This window comes from Myxine glutinosa, chromosome 11, assembly GCF_964187855.1.
Source record: "Myxine glutinosa chromosome 11, kmMyxGlut1.1, whole genome shotgun sequence".
Lineage (NCBI taxonomy): Eukaryota > Metazoa > Chordata > Myxini > Myxiniformes > Myxinidae > Myxine > Myxine glutinosa.
The window spans coordinates 20,867,487-20,884,352 of record NC_136271.1 but is presented as its reverse complement, the minus strand read 5'-3'; the positions used below and the strand labels follow the sequence as shown (position 1 = coordinate 20,884,352).

Below are 16,866 nucleotides of genomic sequence, written 5' to 3'. Positions count from 1 at the left end.
AGATAACTCTCAGTAAGTAGACAGATTTTAACGGAGCGGTCATTTTTCTCTTCTACACCCAATATTTTAACCTCGCCTGAGGAGAGGGTATTGCATTGGAGTCTGTTTGTCTGTCTGTTTGTTTGTCCACGCAGAATAAATATGAAAGATCTCTGCAACGGTTGGTCCGATAGAAAGGAAATTTTCAGCATAGGTGCAACTCCACCTGTATAATTTTTAAAAATGATACTGATGACGTCATAGGTCATGTGGCATGGCCGCCATCTTGGAAAAACTGAAAAAATTTGCACCTCTATATCGCCGAAAGCACTGAATATAAAAAATTGAGACATGTCTCATTGTAAAGAACTCCATGGGGAATAAAATATTTTAATGATGTCATAGGTGCCGTCATTATGACGTCATAATTCGACAAGTACAAAACTTCATTTGATCAGATGAAACTTCTTGAGCATCATCGGGATAAATTGTTGGGAAAAAAATTAATGATGACGTCATCGGTCACGTGGTTCGGCCGCCATATTTGTTTTAACACAAAAGCCTTAAAAACCACAAAAATCACGTCCTGGCGAGGGTCTGCAATTTCTGATTGCTCTTCCTAGTTTATTTGTGAAATTTTATTCGCAATTTAAAGGTTTATGCATTATACATTTTAAATGAATGCATTTTATTACAAATATCAGCAGCTGAATACCTGTGAGTTACTAACTTATTAGCTGAAGGCAGTGAAGCACAATGAAAGGTTGAACACGAATTATTGTTTTTGTTTCTTCATTTTTTAGACTGTTAATGATGCTGGTGATGGATCCTGTAGTTAGGTTGAAAAGACCATTGGTCTTGGTCTTGAATTTGTGCATATGACTGACTTTTTGTCAAAAAGTCGATGATGGGTTATAGTGCCAGTACATAAGGCATATAGAAACTCTTCTGAAAGTCACCGGAAACAGAAAAAGGTTAAGAGATTCCAAGAGCTGCACAATCATTGATCGGTTGGATCAGGTGCTGCATTTTAAATGTTCATCATTTCTGGTCTGGCATAAACTGTTAATCTCTGTTCACAGACAAAAATATCATTCATCAGGTGGAATCACTGCTGGACTCTCACCAAACTGAACAAGATACAGCAACACTGCAGCAAAACAGTTCAGGCCACATCGTGTTGCAGCAGTGTGAAAACTATAGATTGGAATATATGTATATTTTGACACTTGTGTCTGCAAGAGACACAGATGTCCTTCTGCTATTAGTGTCCCATTTCACTTATGTGAATTGTGACAATCTCTGGATGATGAATGGAACTGCCAAGAAGAGAAAGTACATACCCATTGGTCCAGTGTATGATGAGCTGCCACCAAGTTCTGCTGAAGCACTGCTGCCTTTCCATGCTCTTACAGGGTGTGATACCACTTCCTGCATCTGTGGTCACACCAAGCGATCAGCCTGGGAAATATTTCTGCTTCATCACCACCTTCTTTGTTATGTCAGAGTGGAATCCTGACCCCGACGAAGCTCAAGTCAACAGAAGCATTTGTTTGCAAAATGTATGGGGTCGACAATGTACAGTCGGTTGATAGTGTGTCGTATAATGTTTGAAAATTCTTGCAAACCAGAAATGTTTCCACCTCCAAGCAATGCCCTTACCTTCCACCTACAGCATGTGCATTGCCAATGCATAATATGGAAGAATGCTCATTGACCAGTTCCACATCTTCCTACTGTTACTGAGATGGGGTGGAAAAGAGGACATGCAGGATTACAACCTGTTCTAATGACCTTTAATCCAATTACAGAAGCCTGCCTTGAACTTGTATTAGGGTCTTGTCAGACAAGATGCCGAAACATGCACTGCAAACGTCGGAAAGCAAAGCTTTCATGTACTGCTGCATGCGCATGCAGAGACAGCCTAGTGACCAGGATGGTTGTTTCAACAGCATTGAACAAGTTTAATCATTTGTTGTCTCACTGTACATGTATATGTTGCGTCTGATCCCTTGCATTATTGCCATGTTGCCTTTCTATGGCATGCAATGGTTACATAGAACTTATGTCTATGTAATGTCAACTGTGTTTGAATAGTTTTCATGTATTCTTACATCTGAAAATAAATTGAACCCAAAAGCTCAGTTTTCATTTGTATATTCACATACAATATCTCTAAATATCATGTATGTGTCTATGCACTGTGAACAGGACCAACTTTCTGAAAATGGGTCATTTAAAATTTAGAGAGGCATGGAGTACGTGGGGTTAACAGAGAGGGTGGTATAGGTATTTGTGCAAGTGAATGTGCACACATTGTGTGTTAACTTGCATGGAGGTGTACATAAATGATAAAAGCATGCAAAAAACCATTCATTTAATGCCTAACTATTTTGTTATAAAGAAACACTTTTTCAAAATTTTATATTATCGGCCGACTTGTGACATTTTGAACTATTTTACAAAGAAGACAAGGAAGAGCAATCAAAGATTGCAGACCCTCACCAGAACGTGTTTACTGGTGGTTTTTTAAGGCTTTTGTGTTAAAACAAATATGGCGGCCGAACCACGTGACCGATGACGTCATTTTTTTCCCTCCACCAATTTATCCTTCGATGACACTCAAGAAATTTAATCTTGATCGGATGAAGTTTTGTACTTGTTGAATTATGATGTCATAATGGAGGCACCTATGACATCATTGTAATGAAATTGTGCCTAAGTTTGAACCCAGGTGTTATGCGGCTTCTGTCCACTGGGCGGCAGTTATAAGAACTCAGACAGACAGCGCTACGATCATTCCTGTGACATTTATCGTGTGTAATGTTGTGCATACTTAGATGGTGCGTATTACTCCATCGTTCCAGGCTTGCTTGTGCTAGTTGCAAATCCATTACTGATTCCTATGAATGCTGAATATTGATATGTTGCTTGTTGGTTTTCTTACAGGTATTGCTAGAGATCGATTCAGAATTAAACTCACAATCTGAGACAATGTTGTAACTCTGGTTTTTACAACAATTAATTCTGAATCCCTCTCTTGTCTCGAACGGGAACGCCATGACTCATAAGCTGATACAAGTTCCGATCTTCAGAGCGGATCCTCAGGCGCCGGACGCGTCTGCCCAGCTCCAGCATTGGCTAAGTCTGCTGAAAAGATACCTGGGTGCCCAGGAGGGTCTCACGGATGCAACCAGGCTCGCGGTGCTGAACTGCCGCGTGTCACATATAGTTTTCCCGTACATATCCCAGTGCGGCACATACGCCGCCGCTGAGGAAGAATTGCGACGGATCTACATCAAGGCTCGGAGCATGGTCTATACTCTATATCTGCTCGCGTCTTGGCGACGAGACCCATCGGAGACCATCGACCACTTTGTCCATGAACTTCGCCGATTAGCAAAGGACTGTACTACAGAAACACGGACACATGAACAAGTATGTGACGATTTAATGAGAGATTCGTTTGTTTCTGGGCTTCACTCACTTATCATACGACAGAGATTGCTTGAAGAAACGGATCTGATGCTGGAAAAAGCTCATAAATTATTGCTTGTGTACCAAGAAGCACAGGCACAGGCGGAAGCGTACGAATGACTGTACGTCACTGCGGGTTTAACCGGCGCGACACGACCGGAGAGAGCTACTATCGCGGAGCAAATGGATGCTGCACCTCCGCCGGAATCGGGGACAACGGACACTCTCGAGGATCCCGGCCCGAGTGTGACAGCCGCCGCCGCTGCCGCTCCATCAGCCGGAAGTAACGCCAAGTGCTTTTTCTGCGGGAACCGAAATCGTGCAAGGTCAGTTTGTCCGGCCAAAGAAGCGACGTGTCATTCGTGCTCTTGAAAAGGACATTTTGCAAAGGTTTGTCGCTCGTCACGGGGCCGGCGAACTCGCTCGACTTTGTCAGCGATTCTCTCTCCGCCCGAGAGACAATCGGTGCCTCGCGCGGCTTTGAGCGGGATCACCCCCCCCCCCCCCCCCCGCACGGGCCCCGCGCAGCTCGCACGACCTTGACTAGGATCAACTCGCCGACGGGACAATCGGCACCACGCTCGGCATGAACGCCCTTGACTGGGATCATCTCCCCGTGCAAGCTTCGCGCGTCTCGAACGCCCTTGACTGGGATCCTTTCATCGCCTGGGGCACGTTCGGCTTCATGATCGACGCAAGCTGGCGTTGGGTCCACGCGCGTGGCTCGAGCGCCCCCTCTGGATGACTCGATGACTACAGGGCCACCTGGACTGTCCAACGCTGTTATTCCAATTATGATTGAGGGGCAGAACGCAAACGCCTTAATCGACACGGGTTCTAGTGATAGCTATGTCGATTTACGACTCGTTCAGAAACATAGCTATCAGTAGAACCCGTGTCGATTAAGACGAGAGCTACTAATGTCACGGCCAGCGGTGTGTGCAAGTCTCGCCTCCTTTGAGGACCTGCGCGTTCTTCAAGACACATTGTGCCATCCCGGCGTGACGCGTTTAGCTCATTATGTGCGCAGTCGCAATTTGCCCTACTCCATTGAGGACATTCGTCAGCTATGTCGCACTTGTTCCGTTTGTGCTGAACTCAAACCTCGCTTCTACAACCCTCAGATGGGTACGCTGGTCCAGGCTACCCGGCCGTGGGAGCGATTGGCAATGGACTTCAAAGGACCCCTGCCGCCTTCGTGTCTACCGCCTTGTCCAGGAATACCGGCTTCGGGTAGTGTTCGTTATCTTCTCACGATAGTTGATGAGTTCCCCAGATTTCCTTTTGCTTTCCCGTGTGGCGATATGTCCGCTACCATGGTTATCCGGTGTCTGCAGTACTTGTTTTCTATGTTTGGGAATCCAGCCTATGTGTATACCGATCGAGGAGCGGTGTTCTTGTCCCAGGATGTGAGAACCTTCTTGCTCCAGCGTAATATCGCTTCTAGCTATACTACTCCGTATAGGCCACAGGCGAACGGACAGGTGGAACGATTTAATGGCATTATATGGAAAGCCATTACTCCGAGCCTCAAGTCCCGCGGACTAGGACTGGACCGATGGACCTGGATGGTACCCAGGGCGCTAAGCTCGATCAGGACTTTATTGTGCACCGCTACTAATCAAAGTCTCCACGACCGTATGTTTCGTTTTTCGCGTCGTTCTGGCGGTATCCGTCCTTTGCCGGGCTGGCTTGCTGAGCCCGGACCGGCTTTCCTCAAACGCGCGTGTCGCTCGAGTAAATATGACCCCCTCGTCTCGTTGACAAGGTTCGTATCCTCCAAGCCAACCCTGAGCAGTGAGCACGCTCGAGTGCTGCTGCCAAATGGACATGAGTCTACAGTCTCGGTGCGCCATCTTGCCCCATGCGGGGATGCTGTTGGGCCGGACTTCGGCCCGGTTAATCTGACGATGGAGAATCCACCGTCATCCCCACCACCACACGTGCCCGATGCCGATGGCTTTGTGGAGCCACCGCTGTCACCCGAGTTAGGCGGTTATTCCGACGCGGGGGAATTCAGCCTCGTGGTTGAGGCTCCTGACGCCTATTGGACGCGTGCCGGAAGAGAAATTCGCCGCCCCGATCGCTATGGCTGGGGCCTGGGCTGACTGACATGAACTGCTAACTGCTGCTCCTAACTGATGTTTCTATGCTGCTATGGTTTGCTAGCTTGGTTTCCGCCACTCGGGGTAGTGTAGTTTTAACGCCAGGGAGAATGTAATGAAATTGTGCCTAAGTTTGAACCCAGGTGTTATGCGGCTTCTGTCCACTGCGTGGCAGTTATAAGAACTCAGACAGACAGCGCTACGATCATTCCTGTGACATTTATCGTGTGTAATGTTGTACATACTTAGATGGTGCGTATTACTCCTTCGTTCCAAGCTTGCTTGTGCTAGTTGCAAATCCATTACTGATTCCTATGAATGCTTAATATTGATATGTTGCTTGTTGGTTTTCTTACAGGTATTGCTAGAGATCGATTCAGAATTAAACTCACAATCTGAGACAATGTTGTAACTCTGGTTTTTACAATAATCATCATGAAAATATGTTATTCCCCATGGAGAATTCTTTACAATGAGCCATGTCTCAATTTTTTATATGCAGCGCTTTCGGCGATATAGAGGTGCAAAGTTTTTCAGTTTTTCCAAGATGGCGGCCCTACCATGTGACCTATGACGTCATAAGTATCATTAAAAAAATTCTACAGGTGGAGTTGCACCTATGGTGAAAATTTCCTGTCAATCGGACCAACGGTTGCAGAGAAAATCATACTTATTCTGTGCGGACAGAGAGACACAGACAGACAAACGGACTCAAATGCAATACCCTCTCCGCTGGCGTGGGTAACAAGAAAACAAATGGAGTGAAAACTGAGTTCCCCCTTTCAGCGCGCATCATCGCCATGCCCCCTTTCGGTGCCCAGCGATGTCACGCAGCGTCTGGAGATGGAATATGAAAGGAGCGGTATACAACAATCCTGTGACACTTGAAGTTGAAGCACTGCCCACTGGAATGCTGTGACGTCAACTGTCAGATCAATCCTTGACAAAAGTTTTCTTTCGACTGGGCTGAACAGATCAAAGTTGGAAGTAAATTTAGATGCTGTAAGCAGTATTGTAAGACATTGTTAATTATGCCGACAAAGTTTGATGACGAGCAGTGGTGAGAGAGACGATAGCAACTGTGACATCTGGGTGGGGCAATATCGCAAGTCACAAAACCCCGTGTGGAGGGTGAATATTGTTGTGTAATAACATTATTGTTATGCTATTATCATTATTACTTTTGTTATTAGAAGTTACTATTATTTTGTTATTACTGCAGTTATCATAAGTTATTTTTAATTGTTGTTACTTTCGTTTTTAGAAGCGGCCTTGGAAAAACGCCACGAACGTGGCAGCAAGGGTCATGTTATTAACCCTTTTGGGTTATATAGACTGCAGTAGATCTACGATCAGGTGCGATCATCAACGTGATAAGCATAGATTGGTCGGGATTCCTCCAAATTTCTTTCAGTTTAGTCTTCAACAGCATTAGCAACTGTTTAAAAAGATAATCATACGTGTTTGTGCTTTATAATATATTTACCTCTGGTATAGGCAGTTGCTCCCACAAAAAAACCACGATAAGCTATTTATACACGTGAACATGGCATTTGTTCAAGGAGGAAACACCCCTTGGGGAAGGGGGGTTGGGGAGGGGTTATTACAAGTGTTTTTTTTTTGTTTGTTTTGTATACAAGATCGAGGCTTGTGTAAGAGCTAAAAGTAAGTAAGCGTAAGTGATTATAAGAGTGTTTAACTGTAATATTACATAAATATTACACACACACACACACACACACACACACACATATATATATATATATATATATATATATATATATATATATATATATATATATTGTATATATATATATATATATATATATATATATATTGTGTATATATATATATATATATATATATATATATATATATATATATATATATATATATATATATATATATATATATATATATATATATTGTTACAGACACGACTTTGATGTTAAAGTGGGCCGAGCGGAATGGCCGTCGTGTCCGCACAAATTACCCGATTATACTCGACGTTGACGAAGTCGCGTTACGCTGGCTCAATAAGAAAAAGAAGACACCCGGCTGGGTTATAATGACAGACACCAATGTTTCGATTCTCAATTGTATTCGTACGGAAAGGTTAGATTACAGGGGCTAGAGGTAAAGCACAGAAAAGATGGGCACTTAGACGCAGGCTTATCTTATCCCCGACAGACCACAGGTAAACGGGACAACGGCTGACTCACACGGGGGTTGATGGCAAGGCAAGGAAAGGTAGCGATGGCTCCAGGTGCACCTGGGCTCGGGGCAGGATCAACACGGTTCGGTCCAGAGATGCGGGGAGGTCTCGTCGCAGCGCTCAGAGGTGACGTTCTTTCTCAGGCGGGTCTTTCTCAGGCCTCTCCAAACTCAGGCGCATCTGTTTCAGCGCTCGCAGGTCCTTCTTTCTCCAGCTGGGGGCGCATCTCCCTTCACTTCCGGTAAGTCGCCACGTATATCCGGCGGGGAGTGACACGCCCTCGGCTCGCTAGCGCCGCCCCAGATGGAATCGGTCCGCCCTTCTGATTGGGTGCGGGGGGTTACCAGGCTCCGCCCTTGAGGAGGAGCTGACAGCCAGCCCCTCCGTGGTAACCCCGTGGAGCGCGTGGTCAATGGCGCTAATCGAGCCGGTGTGAGGACGCATCCTCCCCCGCGCCGCCGCGCCGCCCCCCATCTCCTCTGTTGTTGTAGTTATAGTTGTTGGTTGTCGAAGTTGTTGTTGTTGTTTGGGGAAAAAGATGGGAGGAGGTATGGAAAAGGTCCTAAACTCACTACTGATGCCATATAATCACATTCTGGTGCAACGAAGAGTCAGAATTAATGGAAACGAGTCCTTAACTGACATAGATTAAGAATAACTAGGAAGACGTCCTATAGTTGTCTACGTGTGTTGCGGTGGGGCCTGGGCACGACATTTAATGGGGGAAAAAGGGGAAGGTCGGCTCTACTGATTGTTGTTTACAGACAATGGGACTAGGGAATGGGGGATTGGGGATAGTTGGGGAGTATTGGGGAAATAGGGGAATATTTACAAGCGGATATGGAGGCCAAATTCCATATTCGCAACATTGCACCCTTCTCTACCCTCGGGGCGTCCCGACCCGATAAATTTTTACCTACTTTAGTGTGGCACGCAATGTAGTTCCCTCTACTATTAACTCTACCCTGAGTGCGACAGTTTTACAGATATTCACGAATGAGTAAATATGTCCCCCTGCGACGTTGCACCCTTCTCCTCACAGAAACACACCCACAGGATAACCGAATCCGGAAAGAATCCTCAAACTAAACATACAGCCGGTAGGGAGCATTATTTACACAAGACGACGCTGATATTTACACTACGATCCAGGACCTGTTTTTGGAGGAACACATGCAGATGTTATGCATAGAGAGAGCGCGCTTGCCAACATCGATACACCAACCCACGAGTGCTCTGTGGCCGACGGCCTTTAATAACGTGCAGAGCACCCTTCCCGAGCATCAACAGCACCACCCCACCACCAATCGGTGCAGTCACCATTGATCATTGGAATAAAAATAAATTCGACAACCCCTAACCCTGCAGGTGTCTCTTGCTCTTCTTGTGGTGCACTTGGTGTTAACTAAAAGTGGTTCACCTGTATGGCATAGGTGCCACGTTGACCCATAGGTCCATCCCCGGGTGGTGCTTGGCCGCAACCGAACTGCGGTCCATTGTGGGTGGCCACAAACATTGCGGTCCATATGGTGTATCGATCCCGGCAGCAAACAGCGAAAGTGCAGGCCCACAACTGCGCAGCCAGCACCTCTCTCTCCTCTCTCTCTACCCCAAAGCCAGATCCTCGGAGGTGGGAGACAAAAGAAGCAGACAAGTGAGTAAGGTGGTAAGGGCGCAAAAGTGCACGCAATACAAGGTAATGCACACTAGGGGCACATGGGAACCAGGTGAGACAGGTACGTTCCTATCGTACGCCCCCCCCCCCCCCACCAGGTAACCTACATGGCCCCTCCCTTACCCCTTACTGTATCCACACAACACAACACTACCCATAAACATCTACTTTACAAATCGACAAACATCCCTACTGTCTTCCCCGTTCCTCCCATAAACCAAATTCGTCTTCTCTCCCTCCTAACCAATCAAATTTGCCATTTTCAACTCTCATCAAAATTTGCCATCTCCAATTCATCATCAGTCCCTCCTAGGGAGGGAGAGATGGAATCACCCCAATGTCTCATCCACGTCGTGATGCGTCTCACAAATCCAACAGCAGTCCTTGCTTCCTGCACACAGAACAAAGAAAACACAGGTGTGGAGTCATCATCATCACCACAGGTGAGTGGGTGCGTATGGTGCGACAGGTTCATCAATCCTAACTATTTCCTAAATGACTTTAACAACTTTACACTACCCGGGGTCTTTCTCCGGCCAAACCATTGGCCCTCTTACACTATGGGTTCTAAAAACCAATTCCCATTGGCCAAACTGTGGTGCTTTTCAATTTGGGGTCTCACTCCCCCGATTCATCTCCCGGTGCCCTCGCACAATTTCTGGGCTGTGGCGTGTACCTCTCCCAGCGGGTCTACCCACCTGCACACCTCCACCACTGCAGTTGCCTCCGAGCTTACCTGCTCCTCACCCTAACCTAACTACCTGGGGAAGGCCCTCTGGCTCTCTCCCCACTCGGTGCCCTCTCTGGCACTGGGCTACCCGGGTCCATCCTCCGGATCCTCGGGCCCCATCCACAACTCTCCCGGCTCCCAGAGCCCACCTGCGGCCTCACCTGGCCGACATCCTCACAGTGGTGGAGTGCCCAACCAACTACACACACTAACAGGCTACACGCCCAGCCATTTCCACAACACTAATGCACCCATCCACAATACCATTCTGCAACCGCACCACAAATGCCAATATCCAACCACAATTTACCTGCACCCTCTACCTAACACTTACACTACCCGCCCCGGGTACTCGTGAAAGGGGTCCAATCTTCCCCCATCCACACCTTCGCACCATGCACACCACTCCGTACCACTCACTCCAACTCTCTCCACACACCTGTACCTGCACACCTGTGCTCTCACACCTGGTGCCACCTGCACCCTTCTCTCCCCAAGCGCATTCGCGCTGATCCACACACTCACTACTCATACACTGCTCCACACACCTGTCCAGTTGCACACCTGTGCAATCACACCTGTTCAATTCTCACAAACACGGCATCATCTCAGCTAACTACTCCCTTCTGAAACTTGCGCTTCCCAGTCGTCCCTTTAAACTATTGCGCTCCCTCGTCATTATCATCCACACTAATCTACCTGCGTCCCTACTACAGGTATCAGTCACTAACTAAACTTAACGTCACCTAATGTCAATCCTCGCTAGATCCCTACACACCATATCCTAACCCACCCGGGCTAGTTTTCACTGCCATACACCCCATAAGCTATTGCGCATTTGCCCCCATATGGGAAAGGTGGCAGGGATGCCACCCTTACCCACCGGGCCTATCGCTCCTCAATCCCCCAGTCCTCTGGCACTAATAAGCCCCCCTTATTCAGAGGTACTGGGTCCCGCCTCGGCATCTAAAGCCGAGGCAATCCACGGGGGCGCCTGCTCGCCGGTGTAAGGTCTTATCCGGTCGGCGTGGACGATCCGAGGGAGGGCTCGTGGCCCCATTTTGATCTTAAAGACCACGTCACAGATTTGCGACAGGACGACTCCTGGGCCTTGCCAGGGGGAGGTGAGTTTTGGGCACCTTCCCTTCCGCCTCCGGGGATTAAAGAACCAAATCTTCATCCCCGGAGCGTATTGACTCCCCTGGCTCCGGTCGTCGTACCTGCGCTTCATCTTTTCCCCCGCCAGATGGAGTTGGCGGCGGGCGAAGGCATGGACTAGCTCCATGCCTTCCTCTAGGTGACGTGCGTACCCCTCCCTCGGCGGGTTAACCACTGTGTCTGGCACAGGACCGCATAGCAAGTCGGCGGGAGCCCGTAACTCCCACCCATACATAAGCAACGCTGGACTGCATGCGGTGGCCCCGTGCTGGCTGGTTCGGTAGGCCATAAGCAAATAAGGGAGATGTTCGTCCCAGTCATCCTGACGGGTGGTGGTGAACAGTGCCAGTTGTTGGATTAAAGTTCGGTTGAATCTTTCCACCATCCCGTCAGATTGAGGTCTTAAAGGCGTTGTCCTGGTTTTCCGAATTGACAGGAGACTGCACACATCTTTTAGCAATTTGCTCTCAAAATTTCGTCCCTGGTCGGTGTGCAACTCCTGTGGAATCCCATGCCGGCACACAAATCCTTCCACTAAGGCCTGCGCTACCACCCCGGCTTCTTGGTTGGGGAGGGCGTAGGCCTCTGGCCACTTGGTGAAGTAGTCCATCACAACGAGGATGTACTTGTTACCTAGGCGGGTGCGGGGTAGTGGGCCTAGGATATCCATGGCCACCCGCTCTAGGGGGGCCCCCACCTGGTGTAATTGAAGGGGGGCCCTCATCCTCCGTGCTGGTCCCTTTTTGGCAGTACAGGCGTCGCATCTCCGACACCAGTCCTGTATGTCGCGCCCCATATTCACCCAATAGAACCTCCGGCGGACCCGAGATATTGTCTTTGTCCTGCCCAAATGGCCGCCGGAGCGGGTACCATGCACCTGTTGCAATATGACGTTCTTGAATTTGTCAGGGACTATCACCAGCCAGGAAGTTCTATCAGAGGGAACCTCCACCCACTTGCGATACAAGATGTTGCCTTTCAATTCCAGGGTCTGCCACTGAGCCCAATATGCCTTTGTCTGCGCCCCGAGGGGGGTGACCTCTTCCCCCTTTGGTCTTTGCCCCAATTTGACCCAATTGAACACTGGCCCCAGGACAGGATCCTCCTGCTGGGCCGTGCTCCATGCCAAAGTTCCGAATTCCTCATCTGCGGTTAGTGGCAAAATTGGCCCTCTCACCCGGGTTGCCCGGACGACGAGAATCGGGGCGGAATCGCCCAATTGCTCCCTCTCCTCGTGTCTCGCACAAAATTTACAGTTTTCCCCCAGACAAGGACGCCGAGAGAGTGCGTCCGCATTACCATGGGCCTTCCCGGCCCTATGGGCCACATCAAAATCGTACTGCTGCAACTTTTCCAACCACCTTGCAATTTGGCCCTCCGGTTCCTTGAACCGAAGGAGCCATTGCAAGGAGGAATGGTCAGTTCTAACCAAAAATTTCCGCCCGTACAAGTACGGGTGGAAATGGTTCATGGCAGCCAGCATCGCCAATAACTCTTTGCGAGTGACACAATAATTTCGCTCGGGCCTACTTAAGGCCCGACTATAGTAACCAATCACTCTCTCCACGCCCTCCTGTGTCTGAGACAAAACTGCGCCCAATCCTTCCTGGCTCGCATCCGTGTCCAGGGTAAATGCCCCGTCGCTAGTGGGGTAAGCTAGAAGGGGTGCGGATGTCAGACACCCCTTCAATTTTTGGAAGGCCTCGTGGCACTCCCGTGTCCAATTAAATCGCGTCCCCTTCTCCGTAAGCCGGTGGAGGGGACGGGCCAACTCCGCAAATTTCGCCACAAAGCGCCGGTAGTAGGAGCAGAGTCCCAAAAATCCCCGCACCTCTTTGATGGTACGTGGTGCGGGCCACTCCTCTACCGCTTTAATTTTGTCTGGGTCCGTTTTTACCCCCTCGCGGCCGATCACGTGACCTAGATAGGCCACCTCTCTTGCAAACAAAGTGCACTTACTCGGGTTCAGCTTCAACCCCGCCTGTCTGAGGCACCCGAACACCTGGTCCAAATTAGCTACTGCCTGGGGGAACGTTTGGGCATGTACCAGGACGTCATCCAGGTACACCAGGCATGATTGCCATGGCATGCCGCCTAGTACATGCTCCATCAATCTTTCAAAGGTGGCGGGGGCGTTACACAAACCAAACGGCATCACAGTAAACTGATACAGTCCCTTACCTGTGGAAAATGCCGTTTTCTCCTTCCCTGCCCTATCCATCTCCACCTGCCAATACCCACTCTTGAGGTCCAAAGTTGTGAACCAATTTGAGCCCGCAACGGCATCGAGGGTGTCATCAATCCTTGGCAGGGGATATGAGTCCTTGAGTGTCACGTTGTTTAGCTGGCGATAGTCCACGCAGAACCGCGTGGTCCCATCCTTCTTTTTGACCAGCACAACAGGTGACATCCAAGGACTTCCCGAGGGCTCGATCACACCTGCGTCGAGCATTTTTGCAACCTGCTCGTCAGCTTCCGCCCTCTTGCTCCAAGGGAGCCGTCGGGCGGCCTGACGAATAGGCCGGGCCTCACCGGTGTGGATCTGATGTTTCACCAGGCCCGTACGTCCAATATCCTCGGTGGACAGGGAGAAGAGGTCCAAATGGGACCCAACCAGTTTGTGTAAGGCCTCCCTCTGGGTACCTCCCAACTCTACGCTACTACGATTTACCATCTCGCAAATGGGATCGGGCCAATTCCTACTTGTTATTGAAGGCTCCCCCCGGGGTCGGCTCGGCTGGACGTTCTCGCCCCTCACTGTCGCGACTTCCTCAACTGGGGTGCAGCCAGCTACCCTCGTGCCCCTTACTATAGTGCGTGGTTCTGTACTCACATTTACTACTCGGACGGCCACTACCGGCCCGTCCGTTTTTACAAGGGTGCGGCCCACGATTAAACCCGGTATGGACTGCGCTGCCACCGGTTCGACCAGGCCGCAGGACTCCTGCCATGTTGGGCGAGCTGCCCACTGGGCCGGCACTATCGCCTCGGCCCTGGGGGGGATGGTCACGGCCTCGGAAGCCTCCAGCTCCGCTCTCTCGGCCGTGCTCACTCCCCCTAACGGCAGCTCTTCTACTCCCACCTGCAGGATCCCCCGGCACAAGTCGATTTTACAACCGCTGGCAGTCAACAGGTCCAACCCTATTAAACATGGGTCGCACACCTCCGCCACCCAAACATCTATCTCCCTCCTTACCGACCCTAACTTGAGGGTCACAGAACCACGCCCTATGATCGGGGCCGTTACCCCGGTAGCAAGCTGCAAACTATAATTTTGCAGGCGCTGGATCTTATCCCAGCCACCTGCGCTCGAATCAAGGACCACAGGGCTGATGATCGTGGCGCTAGCTCCTGTGTCCACTACGGCGTCTACCCCCACGCCGGCAATTTTGCATCTAATTGTCAGGCTACCGGTTCCAATTTGGCCACAATAAATGACCTGTCGCGTCAATGAGGGCTCTCCTCCATCCTCTGTTGCCGAACACCGCCCTACGTGCCCGACACCTTCTAGTTTCCCGGGGTCTGGCGGGGGGGTGTCTGGGGTCGGCTAACCCGCTCCCCCCTGGGCGGAGTTGAGGACCTCAACCGCCGGGGATCATCCCGGCGCATGGCTCGACAGTGCCGCGCCAGGTGACCCGGACGGTTGCAAGTATAGCACCTCACCTGATAAGGTGCTTGCCTCCGGAATTCCAAATTCCCCCCCCTGTAGGTCCGAATTGGATTACCCGCTCGTGGTCCACCGCGGGCCACCTCCGGGGCCGCCTGCCATGGTCCAGGTCCCGCCAGGCGCTGGTCCACCAGCCTCCGGACCATGCCCGCCAGGTCAGGACCCACGTCGGGGGCGGGTCCCCTAAGGGGTCCGCCCTCCATCGGGGGTCCCACCTGGCGGACCGCCATTGCGAGACGCTCGCCCACTCGGGCCAGGGGCCTCGCTGCTTCCCAACGGGCCGCAGCGTCAGCCGCCTGGCTCAGAGTCTGCGGGCGCCACATGGCGAGCTGTTGCCGGAGCTCAATATCCGGGAGGGCCTGGATAAAATGGTCCAGCGCCAGGCTTTCCCGGGAATCCGCTGCCATGCTAGCATGTGCGATCCCCACTGCGCGGCGAATGTCGTGGGCAAGTTCCCCGATGGCTTCCTGGGGCTTGCGTTTTCGCAGCGCGAGCTGAGCTTTAACAAGCTCGCTCTGCTGTTCTATGCCGAATCGATTAATTAGGGCGTCGCGGAGGGCTGGCAGGGTGAGAGCACCCGCTGGTAATGCCGTCAGCACCTCCGCCGCCGCGCCGCGCAATGCGGCCACCAGGTGTACTCCACCTTCGTCCTCACCCCAACCGTTGCCCTTACACACACAGTCGAACTGCGCCAGGTACGCGCGTAGATCACTCTTGCCGTCATACGGCGCGAGTGGGACCTTGTGGGACCACCTCGTATGTGAGTCGTTGCCCGCCTGCCGGACCCCGTGCGTCGCCCCTTGCGGGGTCAGCGCGGGGCCGAACCGGCCGGGCCCCCACAGTACACTACCCCCAAGGGGCTCTCGTGCCTCCCCGGTCCCTCCAACAACTACCCCTGTTGGTGTCGATGCATGGGTCACACCTCCGCAACCCGCTACCCATTCCATACCACCACAACCTTGCTCACCCACACCTCGCACCTCTCGTTCCATACCCTCCGGACCAGCCATACACCTCACTCTTGGCCTCTCACGAACATCCGGGTCTATCTCGACCCCCAAGCTTATTAAATCACCTGGCGCATCATACGCACGACCATATTGGTCACCACTTACACCGGGTCCTCTTTCTCTCCGCTTCTCCTCCATCACCTGCGAATCCCTCATCCGGTTAATGAGCACATCATCACGATCCGAACACAGACTTTGGACCAATTCTTTTACCTCCTCTTTTATCTCTTTCTTATCCTCTCTCCGTCGCTTTTTAATTTCGCTCACCCCCTCTTCCACTTCTTCTAATTTCTGCTTCACCTCCTTCATCTCCTCGTGCGCCCCTTTAAGTTCTTCCTCTAACTCCACTTTATTTTTTTCTATGTGCTCCCGCACCTCCCGCTCTTTAACCTCCATCACCTCTACCACTTTGTTCATTTTTTTCGTCAAGTCCTCATGTACCGTCTGACACTCTTTTTTAATTACCCCTACGTCCTTTTTCATCTCCTTCTGCGTCGATTTTAACCCCTCTATTACCGCTGTGTTCTTCTTTACCTGTTCCCCCAACTCCTTTTGTCCCACTGTCAGTTGTTCTACTCCCAGCGTCAACTCCTCTATACCCCCTTGCAATTTTACAGTCCCCTTTCTCACCTCCTTCTCCATGCGCTCCTTACAGTGCCTCACCTCCTCGCGCACTCCTCCGACCTCCTCACTCACTCCTCTTCTGATCTCCTCTCCCATCACTTGCATCTCCTGCCCAGATGCCACCCTCATCTGCTCCATTTCCTCCCTGTGAGCATCCAGTTTGGTTTCTACCCCCATTCTGACCCCCTCTATCTGCTGCTCCATTTGTTTAACTTCCCTTTCCGCT

At 50.5% G+C, this 16,866-nt stretch overlaps 1 protein-coding gene across 1 annotated transcript in view; it reads left to right on the top strand.

Moving 5' to 3' along the window:
* Positions 1-16,866, top strand: part of LOC137436468 (phosphofurin acidic cluster sorting protein 2) — a 172,681-nt gene that overhangs the window by 73,795 nt on the left and 82,020 nt on the right. The gene's annotated exons all lie outside the window — the stretch shown is intronic.